Source organism: Crocodylus porosus, unplaced genomic scaffold (genome assembly GCF_001723895.1).
Source record: "Crocodylus porosus isolate Cpor-Errol unplaced genomic scaffold, CroPor_comp1, whole genome shotgun sequence".
NCBI lineage: Eukaryota > Metazoa > Chordata > Crocodylia > Crocodylidae > Crocodylus > Crocodylus porosus.
The window spans coordinates 2,290,971-2,302,788 of NW_017728925.1; the positions used below are offsets into that span (position 1 = coordinate 2,290,971).

Sequence of the window (11,818 nt, forward strand, 5' to 3'; positions counted from 1 at the left end):
TGCGCCTCGGGCGTGCTGTGTCGCCGGGGGCCGGTGCCCCGGGCCTGCACGCGCTGAGGGGGGCTCGGCAGGACGTGGCGGCGCTGGGGCTGGCACCCACAAACCACCCGGCCCGTTTTGCTGTGAGCCTGAGGCGGGAGGGGCGGGAGGGGAGCCAGTATGAAACCAGTGGCCAAGCAAACATCACAAGCATCGGGGTGATGATCATCCAACATCAACTTTGCTGGGCTAGCTACGGCATCCAGATGTCTTCAGCTGAAATGGCTGGTCACCGTGGTGCTCTGCAGTCCCTCTCAGCGGAGGATGATTGTCTTGCCTGCGGGTCTGAATGAAGACGGCGGACTAGGCCTGTCTGGGATGGACGGGTCGGCTGCAACGCAGGCGCGTTTCAGTGCTGGGTGAGTGGCTCTGGCTTCTTGATTCAGGCTGGGACACTGTTTCTGCCACTCCTGCTTTTCTGTCTCCTCTTGTCATCATTCGGCTGCAAACTACTAAAATGCTTGCAACAGGGTCTTCCTCTGCTTCGGGCAGTCCTGGGCAACAGTCTCCCAGGAGTGGATGTTGATGTTGCATTTTTTCAAGCTGACCGTGAGGATGTCCTTGAAGCACTTTCTCTGCCCTTCTCTTAAGCGTATGCCTTGACTGAACTGGGAAAATAAAGCTTGGTTTGGGAATCTAGAGTTGGACATCTGGTTGACGCACCTGGCCCAGCAAAACTGATGTTGGATGATCATCACCTCAATGCTTGTGTTGTTTGCACATCTCTCATCTCTGTACAGTAAGGTGGGGATCACAACTACATGACAAACCATGAGATTGGTTTTGGATCTGATGTTGCAGTCTTTGAATACCCATTTCTCAGGTGTCCGAAAGCTGCATTTACACATTTGAACTTTGAGGCGATGTTGGATTTCTTCGTTGATGTCAGCCTCCTGTGAGAGGTGGTCTCCGAGGTATGGGAAATACTCAGTGTTCCCCAGACTCTCACCATGAATCTGAATTACCAGAGCTGGGGACTGCCCATTAAGAGCTTGTTGATGGAGGACCTTAGTCTTTTGAATGTTAAGTGTCAATCCCAATTTCTTGTATGCCTTGGTAAAGACATTGATGGTTCCCTGATGGTCTGCTTCCAGGTGAGCACACGCTAGAGCATCATCAGTATACTGGAGCTTGATGACTGAAGTCAGGGTAATCTTGATTTTGGCTTGGAGTCGGCTGAGATTAAACATCGTACCATCCATTCAGTAGTTTAGCTCCACTTCAACTGGAAGCTTGTTGGTGGACAGATGTAGCATCACAATAAGAAATACTGAAAAGAGTGCTGAAGCAATAAAGCAGCCTCGCTTAACTCCCATCTTAACCTCAGAGGGACCTGTGATAGATCCGTTATTGAGAATTACCACCCCCATGCTGTATGGAGCAGGCAAAGAAAGATGATGCATTTCAGTGGACATTCATACTTCAGAAGGATCCTCCTTTGTGTGTAATGCCCTAAATGAACTGAGTTATATTGTAATGTCTTTAAAAGACTTCTTGTGCCTCCGCCAGGAATTTCAGAGTGCTTCTTGTAAATCTGCACCTAAAAACAAATGCCAAGACATGAGTTATGTTTAAATCTCTCTGACAGGTGTGGGTGGTATGGGAGCCACTTGCTTGTGGTCATTAAAGGAGTTCACAGAGACTGATGATCTAGGAGGGCTTTTATTTAAGGCAGAGATCTGAGACTCAGCTGACTGGGATTTATTGCCCTGTGTGGCTTTGGGCAGTCATTTGGGGCCAGGTCCAAATCATGCTTGTAGGTGCCTCCGCGTAGGCGTTACAGTGACTAGGAGTTATGCGCCTTGCCCCAGGAGAGCAATCCAAGTCAACAGACTCGTGTACAGTCAGCAGTGAGGCAGCTGCCTCCAAAGGGCAATCCAGAGTGTGGAGCAGGGAGGAGTCTGCAGCTAGCCAATGGGACTGAAAGGCTCAGGCGAGTTTCTGAACTCTTGTCCCTCTTTGGGACATAGGACACCTAACTCAGGGCTGCAAGGAGGCACTTCCCTCATGTCAAGATCCAGAGCAGTGGGAGGAAAGGTACCTATTGACCAAGACACCTCAGGCACACTAGCCACAGCAATAACTGCAGTGCAAAGCACAGCACCCATGGCCACTTTCACTCTTGAACCCAGTGGGCACACCCAGACAAACATGCACGTGCACATGTGGTTTGGGGCACCTCAAGCTCAAACCTGCTTGAGGCATCGCAAACCACATGCAGTGCACATACAACTGTGCGCCATGCTGCACATTTGCATCATGGTGCCAAAATTTGATACGAGGATTTCCTGATATATAAAACAAAGAAACAAACAACAAAAACGGCTTTAAAAATAAAGCAGGGCAAAGCACAGTCCAGGAGTGTGCACCATAACAAATGGAGGCTTGGTCCTTCAAGGAGACACTCTGGCTGCAAGCCAAAATGTCTCTGTCATTGCTGAGTGCCTCCGCTGCTACAGCCTTCTGCCTGGTGTGTTGGAGCAAATAGGAGTGCATCAGGTCTCCCAGCTGCCTGCTGTGGAGCCTGCCTGGCATCCAGGGCCTGTCCTGGACACAGACAGGCACCCAGAACCAGCCGGGCTTCCTTTCAGCTGGGCATGTAGGCCATCTGTGTCCATGCTTTGGAGACTGAGCCACCCAGGTCTCAGTTGCAGCCCATAGTGGCCGGAAGCCCCAGAGGCGGTGGCAGGGACCATAGCTGAATGCAGTGAGGCAGATGTGGGGATCCGGCTGGAGGAGGCTGCCCAGGCGTGGTACCAGGGACTAAGCTGGAGGGCCGACAAAGTGGCTGATCTCCTGGCCATTTGGGGCCAGGAGGGCACACAGCAGCAGCTTGCCATGGCCTGCTTCATTGAACACATATATCGGGCAATTGCTGCCTAGATGGCAGAGTGGGGGCACTGCAAAACCTGGCAGCAGTGCTGGATGAGGGCAGTTTCACACTGTCTATGATGCCAACTGGCACTAGGGGGTGGGACAAACCACTATGCCCTACTATGAGGTCCACAGCCACCAACTCCCCCCCAGCACTCCTTCACCACCAGGAGAGGAGTGCAGCCAGTGGCACACAGCCTGGTGACCCAGCCGGAGTACCCAGAGGCAGAGCCCACCTCCAGGCCTGCCACACCACCACTGCCCAGCCATGCTGGGAGCGACAGCAGTGAAGGATGGATGCTGCAGGCCAGACCTGGTGCTACAGCCAGGCCTGAGGTGGGCCTGCAGCAACAGGACCCCTGCCTCCTGCGGGACAACAGCAAGAGCAGGGAGGAGCCTGAGGACCAACCTGGGGTGTCAGCCAGGTGGGCGGAGGCCGCAGCACCAGGCCTCACCCCCATCAGAGACCTGGTCTGGCCCCAGCTTCAACCCAGGGCCCAGGAACCAGGTCTCCCAGCTGAGCCGGCAGCACAGGACATGGGGAACTGGGACCCCCCGCCACCTCTCTGCAACTCCCTTCTCTCCTGGGTCGCTTCTTCTGGGGCCCTGCATGCATCCTAAGTCTGTCTCTGCCACCTCTCCCCCTTCTCTCCCCACCCCTACTCCTCTGCCATGCAGGGGCCTCCTTCCCAGCAGGGACAGGACAGCCTCCTTGACTTGCCAGCACTCCCAGCTGGATGGAGCTGGTCCTGGCCATGAGAGCAAGGGGGAGGTGGTGGCAATGCCAGAGCCACGTGCCTCTTAGGCCCCAGCTTGCACCCACTGGGGCCAGTGGCTGAGGGCCTGGGGGTCATGGAAGACCGCATCTATCCTGGTAGGGGGGCGCTTGTCCCTGGGAAGGATCTTTCCAGGCAGAGCCCTGCGGAGGCCACAGGCAGAGGAGGGGCCTTGTTGGGCAGCAGGCCACCCAGACACACACTGAGAGAGGGTGGGCAGACCCCAGGATGGGCGTAGTCCTTGTCAGGGTGCTGGGCCTGCACTGCTCTGGCTTGGGGGCTGTCTGCCTGGCCCTGTGCTTCAGAGAGAGGCTATTCCCTGAGACCCTCACAGAGGCCTGTTCTTGCCACGTGCCATATTGCTGTAAAGATGGCCCTCCATTCGCTCTCTCTACAGATATCTCATCTGCCAGGGGAGAGGCTGCTGCCCAGCGCCTGGGAGCTGCCTGGTCACTGTTGCAGACTGCAGGAGCTGTCCAGGTGCACCACCTGTGCCCGGAGCGATGGGCCCAACAGGGCAGTGTGCAGGACCAGGTGCTCTGGACAGAGCAGGCATGCCACCAGGAGTCTCAGGACATCCGTGCCCAGGTCCTGCACAGGCTCTGCCACTTCCACTGCAACCAGACCCTGACCCTGGAGGAGGCACAGGCTGGGGGGGTGGCCCTTCAACAGCTGGTTGGTGAGATACAAGAGGAGCAGCAGCTCGCCTGGGACAGCTTTGAGGAGCTGTGCCCATTGCGAGCCTCTGTAGATGCTGCTGTTGCGCAGGACTGCAGGGTCATGGAGTAGCTCCTAGCTGCTGTCCCCACCCTGGCCACTTCTGGTGCTGCACCCCAGCCTGTGCCAGCCCCACCACAGCTGCCTGCCCTCTTTGGCCAGCCCAGACCCCCAGCACCAAGGGCAGGGCCTGGATGGGAGCAGATTGGCTGGTTGCTGGTATAGCTGGCACCCGAGCAGGCCCCATGGGCCTGCTATGGCCATCAAAGGACACTGGACCTTTGTCCCCCACTCCTGGTCCCAGGCCTACCTGCCACAGCTGCCCGAGGAGAAGCACCTGCCCTCCTCCCAGAGCAACTGGGGCTCCAGCCACATCGGCGTGGCCCCCAGGTGTGGGGTGGTCAGACCCAGGCCTGAGGCCTGGCTCAGGGTGCAGAGCCAACAACCCCTGAGTCCCTCCTCCCTGTGCCTCCTCCCTTGGTGTTTCCCCTACCCCTCAGGACTCTCTCTCTTCCCCCTGGTACACATGTAAATAGTTTTCATGCCTTTCTGGTTTTGCTTGGCTTTGTGCATCAGAAGGGCCTGGGTGAATGGCGGTGTGGTAGTAGATTTTGGTAGGGGGTACTGGTAGGATTTTGTATGGGGTACTGTGGGCATGTTGTATTGTTGGTGCTGGGAAAGTTTTGGGGAGAGGGAGGGGGAATACAGTTGCTTTTGATTTCACTACAGCCACACTGCCTATGTTGTGGTCCTGGCAGTGGGTGGAGATGGAGGCCTCTGGGTGGGCAGCTGGTGCCAGTGGTGAGAAGGCCAGTTCCCTATTCAAGGGATGGGCCTGCAAGTGGGCAGTGATGGTATCATGTACTTTGGCTCCCATGTGCCACTGCCTGAAGGGGTGGTCCTCACCTGCGATATTGTTCCTGGCTGGCTGGTTCTGCTTTGGTTGTTGTTGGATGTACTATTCTACATGGTGAGCCTCCTCCATTCACTGGGGCTCAAAGACCTCTCCCCAGGACTCGCACGTATTATGCAGGATGTGCTGCGGTGCTTATGCGGGGTATGTGCTGTGGTGCTGCCTCCAGGTGGATGTCTCTGGCCCCAGACTGGGCTGCCTGGATGCAGTGGTGCTGCTGTGCAGTCACAGCCTGCTGGCAGCTGGCTCAGAGGTGCAGACAGCTCCGCTGGAGCACACATACCACAGCTCAGGCAGCTGTATGGTCCCCATCCAGGTCTGGCAGGCACACAGCTGTGGGGCCACAGGTCTGAGGGGATGGATGCTTTTGCAGGTGGCAGGTCACAGCTGGGCAGCAGTCCCTGGGCAGCACAGCTGGGCAGCACAATGGTTGACCCCCAGCCTCCATCTCCCCCTGACAGAAGATCTAGGAGGAGCTGGGCAGGGTTATTTTGCCCGAAGTGGCACAATTTGCCCTGCACCAAAGTGCATGTTCAGGCATGTGCACTGAGGCAAAAATCTCTGGCACAAATTTGTGCCGCCGGTATTTGTGCTGCTGCAAGTGGATGTCCCAGATGTATAGATGCACCCAGTGAGTACAGACCACTTATACAGATTTCATAGACATTAAGGCTGGAAGGGACCTCGGAAGATCAAGAAGTCCAGCCCCCTGCCCCAAGGGCAGGAAGTCAGCTGGAGTCATAGGATCCCAGCAATATAACCGTCCAAATGTTTCTTAAAGGAGTCCAGAGTAGGTGCTTGCACCACCTCTGGTGGCAGTCTGTTCCAGGCCTTGGGGGCTCAGACAGTAAAGAAGTTCTTCCTTATGGCCCAGCCTGAAACAGTCTTGGAGGAGTTTGTAGGAGCCTACTGGACAGAATACTTGATAAGCTTTTCCCCAGCATGGTACAGTGTGTGGACATTGCCTTCTTCCACTCCTAGTAGCTAACCACTTTGGTGTTAGTAGGCTAAAAACCAAGGTTGTTGTCAAGGAGATCAGCAATGGCATTAAGGTAGGGCTGCTGGCCACGTACAGGGGTTATTGATGACCTTGTATAGGTAGGGTTTCTGTACTGTGTAGGAGATACTGATGGGACCTCATGTCTATGAGTCCTGCTACATGTTCAAATATAAACTGGATAGAAACCAGCTGTACAGTTGTTACACATTTTCAGGCACTAATTTTGTAGCTGGATGGCTTTTCTTATAGCTGGATAGTCATTTTTATAGTGTGATAATTACTTTGTGCATGTGACTAGTTTAAATTTACTGCACAGTTAACTAGTTGATTGTGTGATAGTTACTTTGCATGTGTGGCTGGTCTTTGCACATGTGGCCAGTCCAAATGTAGTGTGTGATTAATCAGCTAATTGAGTAATATATGTACAGCAGAGTCGCATCTTACGTGGGGGTTATGTTCTGAAGTCAGTGTGTAAGGTGAAAATCGCGTATAGTCAAAATACATTGTCCCGGGGACAATGAGAGGAGGGACCGGGAAGCATGGGGAAAAACATGAGGGAACAGCTCACTCATTGAGTGGAACGGCGGGCGGAATCACCCATACTGTTTAAATTGTTATCCAACTATACGCCAAGCGCATATAATTGAATTCACGTAAGTTAAATGTGCATATGATGCAACTCCACTGTAATGTATAGCAGGGGCCTATGTCACAAGTTCTGACCCCACCCTAAAGGCTAGGAAGGAATATTTCCTTGTGGTGCTGCAAGGTATGGTTGATCACTGTGAAAGGTACACTAGCATTATGGTGATTTGGTCTGGAAAGGTCCTTGATACCACAGTCTTTAGAAATTCAGCCCTGTTTGTGGGAATGAGCAAGGGGATGCTTGCTTCCATAAACCATTATGGCCTTTATTGAAGTTCTGTTTCATTTTGTCATTCAGGAAAACACCCTCCTCTCCTGGCTTATGATACCTTTTCATTGACCACCTGAGCAAGAGAAAAAGCAGTTTAATGAACCACTGAATTGCTACAGACTAAGAATATAGTGTGTGTTCAGAAGTCTTAAGGTAAGGTGACAGTGCCCAAGATAGCATGGGTCGTCCAGTAGACTGACTGCCGTCAGGAGCAATTTCAGGCTGGTTGCTGATAGTGGTTGCCTTCACAGCAGTTTGTGGCTTCCTGCACAGTGTTCTTGTATTGTCTCCAAACTGCAGTGTCATACAGCTCTTAGCTGTCCAGAAATATCTCCTGGTGTTCTTGGGGTCTAGGATGCCATCTCCAGAGGGTCTTAGGAGCTTGCTCTGTTGTCTGTTTGTGGAATGCAGGACAGGCAGTGACCTTTTGGGGGATTGAGTTCAGCCCCCTGCTACAACACACACCATTTTATACAATCTCTTCCATAAACTGTTCTATCTTAATCTTTAAAATGATTCAGTTTTTTCCTGCACCAGGAGGCTAGGAGAATGAACTGTTTGTTACTTCGCCAGTGCATCCTATTGTTACAGCAAGTCCTCAGCCTCACATGTGGGTTGGCCTGGGCATGTGCACCATTTCTCTGTCCACCAGTGGCACATAGATGCTTTCTTAGATGAAGAATTCACCATAAATACAAAAGGTAAAAGTAGCTTCCATGAGGGAGCATGGTATGGCACTGCTGTGCCGCAGGGAGAGAACACAACATGGCTGCGTGTTCTCAGCAGCCACAGAGCCCTTACACATGGAGCTGTACTAAGCCACAGCTTCCAAGTTGGATGCATCACAGTGGGAAGATCCCACAGTCCCACCAAACAAGGTGGGAGGCCTTTCATTAGTGCATGAAGTATTAAATGTCTTGGCCCACAGTGCTTCCTGGTAGAACACCTAGTACACTGGAGTAGCACCAGGGACGAATTGGGCTCTTTGTGTCTAAGTTACACGGTGACTAGCAATTGCTTTTAAAAGTTGCTGGGAAACAGCCCTCACTGCTACTCTGGTTGCCCAACTTGTTTCCTGCCACAGTTTTCTAAGGAGTAACAAGCAGAGGGGAAAAAAAAATCAAAAGTCCTGTCTAGCTTGGTGCTGAGGGCTCCATTGCAGCTAGGTCATTTCTTAGAATTTGACTGCTCCAACGAAGGATTTTTGCTGGACTTTTTGAGTATAAGTGCTAGGAACCTACCTAAACTGATTGACTTTTATTAAACTCACCAAGCCCCTGATACATTTCAAAGCAGTATCTGTGTTGAATATCTTGGTGACAAATGAGCACTTGAGGCAGAGCAGAAGGCAAAAATTAATGGCTTTATGCATATCCTGGAAGATTAATTTCATCCTGCCTTAACCACCCTGCAGAATCTTGTAATGCTTAAGCCTTGCTAGAAGGAACAACCTGTCTCTTGCAGACTGAGATCTGTCACTGATGAATGGGCACTGGTGTTGCAACAGCGCTGCCTCCCATGTAACAACAGAGTAATGTCTGTGTGAATGAGGTGGCCTGGCAATGCTGCTTACTGATTAATGTCTTGGGATAATGATTTTAACTGATCTGCCCTGTCAAAGATTACTAGATCAGCCTGGAACATAGAGAAGAATCCACATGCTCAGGCTGCAATTTACAAAAGCAGACTAGCTTCACAAGCAGGACAGGATCCAATCCTGTGTTACAGGCTGTGTACCAAGCACACAGGATTACTTTGCTCAGATCTCTAGGTTTCCAGCTAAGGAATCTTCTGAGCAAAGTGCCCCAGTAACAATGGTACTCAGAAAACATCTCAGCTGTGCCCCAATATCTGCTACTGGATCTCCCAGGCATGTATGTGACTTATGTTGCCCTTCAGAGCCTGAAGGCCTACTGAGGATAAAAAGCCTATTACTAGTACAGCTAACAGATATTTTTTATGGTTTGCCAGGAAGTGGTGGGTGTTTCTGTAGCCAAAGGTCCTAGATACTGTTTATAGTGTCACCACTGAGATGTAGCTGAGTATGGCTGAGTAGCTGCTGCTCACAACACAGGTTAACTATACTACCACCATGCAAATACTCAGGCACCTTGAGCTACACATGTGGAATACATATAAGAATAAAAGACTAAGGGAGCGGAGTCTGCTGGAGGTTCCTATATTCAAATCAAAACTGTTTAGATATGTGGGGCTGATCTTTCTGACTGCAGGCTCCAATCAGAGCCCCATTCAGCTGCCTGGCATGTATGATGGGAGCTCTGGAATATGAAAGCATGACTCTGTCCAGTGCAAACAGCTGCAGCTTTGCAGTATGTACATCAGCAAATTGCATTCTCAGCTCTCACAACTATAGACAGACAGACTTGAATGTCCTCCTCTTCATTATCAGCACTGAGCTATAGTCCTGGGGCATCTCATCCAGCTTTCTGTGGGGCTGTAAACTCCCAAGGGAACAGAACTGCTTCTGGACCTTATTCCCCAGATAGAACACTACAGATGTGTCATTTGGGAGGCCCTGGAGATCGTGTCTTTTCCTCAGGTAATGTCTGGGCAGATATGGTAGCTGGGAACACACTTGACTATGATTCTCTCTGTGACACCACCATCAGCTTCTTTCCATCCTGATCCAGGGCACCGTTGTACGAGGAATCAGTGTAATTGCTTTTCCAAGGGAGACCATTATCTGTGGAAGTAACACAGTAGCCCTGCCTTCAGCCCCGGTTTAGAGACTTCCCATCTGCAGCAATTTGTCCCCTGTCAAACCTACAGTATCTGCAAAGGCCTCCATCTGAGGAGCAAGGCTTCTTATTGATTTTTACAGCAAGCTGCTTTTTGGGCCAAACTGCTCTCAGACATGTTGGATAAATTTACAGTAATGCCACAGAAATCACAGGAGTTGCTGCAGATTTACATCAGTGTAACAGCAGAACACAACCCTCTTCTTTATTAGACATGGGGGGAGGGATATAAATCACTCTTACATCAGGGATTTCCTGGAGGATCTTTACACAGCAGTTGTCTGAGAGGAGACAATGTCTTTCCCTAAGGATCAAGGTTTTCAGTACTCCCAGGACATGCCAAGATCATTGTTAAAGGAGCTAAGAGGTGGGGTGTAGCACAGGGGTGGGCAAAATGCGGCCCGGGGACAAGATGCAGCCCGCCAGACCATTCTATCCAGCCCATGGGGCCCCTAAAAATTTAGAAGATTAATATTAATCTTCCTGGGCTGCCTGTCATGCAGCCCTCAGTGGCTTACCAAATCTCAGTAAGCAGCCCTCTGCCCACAATAGTCACCCGCCCCGGTGTAGCGGAATCATTACTGAACATCCTATCTGTATCGCTCAAGTATTAAGCAGAGGATGATGTTCTCTGGCACTCAGGCAAGGACAAAATAGAGATGGGACACACAAATAAATCAGCCATGTAGTGATGGAAACACAAAACGTTGCCAGTGCTGAGCATGCTTTAAAAGATTTGGATGCCGAATTGATTCAGTTAAGTAAGTGACTATATTTGCAGTTGCAGTAAGCAATCAGGAGACTGCAAACCAACCTTGAAATCTCTCTAGAACAGGTTCTTCCAAGGTTTCTAGCCCATCTCAACTCCCACCCAGTGCGAGCAGATTCCTAAAACACTTCTGCCCCTAGTTGTGCAGGGAACCACCCACATGTGAGTAACCTTCCTTACTACTCAGCCTACCTGGCTCCAAGCCCAGCTGCAGAGATGTGCATGAAAATGAGCAATGGGGCACAGAGAATCCCCGTGGGATCCGTTCTGGTGAGGAGATGAGTGTTGGGGAGACGGGGCCCCACTAACACTGCCCCCTAGAGAAGAAGCAATGTGCACCCATGTCTGGGCAGTCACAACCCTCTGATCCCAGTGGCTCCATGAACTTTGCCTGGGGCTCTACCAGCACCCAGTGCTGTAGCAAGGGCAGGGGATGAGCAGGGCGACTGCCCCAGGCACTGAAGTGAAAAAGCACAAGCAGGCGCTGCCCAGCTGGGGTGGGACGGAGCTACAAATCACTTGTTTTGGTCCGGGTGGCTCCCACTGCTGCCTGCACTCCTGGGCAAGCATGGGGGGGCATGTGTCCCCTTGGAGCCGTGCAAGGGGTGAGGGTGGGCTGCCTATCTTCCATCCCTCCCTGTGACAGCCAGGAAAAGAAAAACGCAAATCACCAGTGAACCCTGCCGTGCTGTGCCGCTGTCAGCAGCGCCAGCATGATCGCCACAGAAGACGAGACAGCCTCCAGCGGGTCAGTCAATCCACATCCCTTCAGCCAGCAGCATCCTCAAGGCTGGCACACTGGTTAACCAGTAACCCGTTCTCAGGGCAAACACGTCTCCGGTGTGCTCCCACCCCCCCAGCCGCACCCAGAAGTGAGCTGCGCTCAGCAGAGCTTATGTCCTACAGCTCCGATGAAGTGGGTCTAGAGAGTGCCAGGCGCACCAGCGCCCCGCCCCGAGCCCCGGCCCGGCCCGCAGGGGAGCTGCCCCGCTGGGGCCGGCGCTGCGCCCGTCCCGCGGGAGGGGAGGGGAGGGGCGAGGGCGGGCTCCCTCCCC

The 11,818-nt window shown here is 52.2% G+C and overlaps 1 long non-coding RNA gene across 1 annotated transcript; it reads right to left on the minus strand.

Moving 5' to 3' along the window:
* Positions 1 to 7,521: 7,521 nt before the first annotated feature.
* LOC109313817 lies at positions 7,522 to 11,627 on the minus strand. The gene is made up of 2 exons (XR_002102149.1): positions 11,435 to 11,627; positions 7,522 to 7,629 (listed from the first exon to the last, which is right to left on the minus strand). It is a non-coding gene; the product is annotated as an uncharacterized LOC109313817 (long non-coding RNA).
* Between the last annotated feature and the right edge of the window lie 191 nt (positions 11,628 to 11,818).